The sequence below is a fragment of the Lagopus leucura genome, unplaced genomic scaffold, assembly GCF_019238085.1.
Source record: "Lagopus leucura isolate 7727_CA_CO unplaced genomic scaffold, USGS_WTPT01 Super-Scaffold_100008, whole genome shotgun sequence".
NCBI lineage: Eukaryota > Metazoa > Chordata > Aves > Galliformes > Phasianidae > Lagopus > Lagopus leucura.
Window position 1 is genome coordinate 33,791,832 of NW_024962265.1, and position 2,056 is coordinate 33,793,887.

Genomic DNA, 2,056 nt, shown 5'->3' on the forward strand with positions numbered 1-2,056 from the left:
GAAGGGGAGAAATCTTCCCACAATAACAAACTGGTACTAGATAGGCCTTGTCTTAGACTTAGGAACAACAGAAACTTATTTCTGGTCTTGGAATGTGAGAGCAGTCTGCATACAGGTGTCTAAAGTTCCTATTTTTTAAATTGTAATATGCAGATGCAGCCAAACATCAGCACAGACAGAAAGCTTTGTATCTGCTATTCCAGCAGCATTAAGTTATACTTCACTTTATAGCTGTTCTGTTTTGCCTGTGTATGCGGAGAAGAATGAAGGCAAATAAAAAGTTACTCAAATACATCACAAAACGTAGTTGTATGTAGTTCCCTAAGGTAGCTTTAGAAAAGCTTATTTCTGAGTATCAAGCACTTTAGACTTTCCTTTGAAAGGCTTATGAACAATTTGAAGATTCTTTAAGCTTAATTTTAATGCTCTGTTCTTTACAGTAAACTCTGAAATAATGCTTATTTGTCAAACTTTATGTTCTCCTCAGTCTGGAAGTACAAGCAAAAATGTTTTGCAGTATTGTGTTCTCAGTGTTGCAATATCTGGACCTGAAAAATCAGAAGTGTGGGTGCTTTGTCTTTCCTTAAATATCCTCCAAAACCATTTATTTTTTTGTGATCCTTGAGTCATCAGGCAAAGGGTGGGTTCCTGTTTTCAATGAGTTGTTCTTTAGGGAGAGACTTGTGAATGGAGAAAGGAATGTCTTCATAATTCTGCTGTGTTCACTTTGGCCTCAAGAAATGCTAGTTCTGCATAACATGCTCCACAGTTTCATTGTTTTAAGAAAGTTCACTGCCACCAGAATTTATTTTCTTTGAGACTGTGGTGTGAGGTGAATTCTTTCATTTGAAGAACAGCGTGGTTTGTAATTAATTTGTGCAATTGTTTTGGCTACTGTAACGTGGAAGGGTAGAGCCGGAAGGGCGTGCTCCTGGAATCTTGGATACAGAGTGAAATCAAAGTGGAATTTACAGTTCCTTCTTTGGTTAGTAATCATTATGTTTTCATATTACGTGGCATCTTTATACTAATAAATCTAGCAAGGAAGATACACTAACCACTTGCACACAGTACAAAAATCTACATGTTAAACTCAGTTCCCATAAACCGGGCTCAGTGCTTGTAATGAGGCCAATACGACAGATCTTTGGCACTACTGTTGTGCTTTTCAGACAGACTGTGACAGTTACAAATCATCTTAATCTTTTCCTATTTCAAGTTAATAATTATTTTAGATAGTTTGCTCATTTTAATCTCGTACATCCTCTACGCTGCATGAACCTTCTGTACAGATCGTGGGGAGCACGCTCCTTAGGGATGACCTGTTGGTGGCAGTTGGTGCTAGCTGATGGGGTCTCGTTGCTCACCCAACCTGTCCGTGTGGAGCTCTGCTGTGAAGATTATGACAGCGTGGCTGCGGTCAGGATCAGCGTTGATGCAAACGTGATACTTAATGGCAATTCAGAAATCCATGTCATGATTTAAATCTTAACTCCCTTATATCGTGCTAGAAATGCATGCTCTGCTTCTTGAGAGCCTTCCTAGTTTCTCTTCAGCTGTATTTCTTCTGCTCAGTTTTCATGCCCGGACTTTGAATGGAGGCAGCGCTGAGGGGAGCGTTTTCTTTTCCTCGTCTCTCGTTCGCTTCCAGCTTTCTGCCCTGGACAAGGACCAGTCCTGGAGTTTGGGCTAGCGCCAGACAACCGATCCAGATACGAACGTGTGCGTCGCTCGTACTTCACACCGACGTTACTCCGTTTTTTGAGGAAGCGTTCAGAACTAAAGCACGTTAAACGTGTAACGTTGCAGTTCTGTGCAACTCCTACGACTTTTCTTTCCCCTGCCACGGAGGTTGTTGCCTCACACTTTCACAGCAGGTTACGTGATACCGGGCCAACTTCAGCCCTAAGGGCGTTTTTCTTTAAGTCGCCTCACCCACCCGGGGCCACAGTACCGCGGACGGGCATAAGACGCCACAGCATCACAGCCGCCCGCCCCGCCCCGCCCTGCCGCCCTCAGCCAGGCTCAGCGCGCAGCCGCAGTGCGGCCCCGGCGC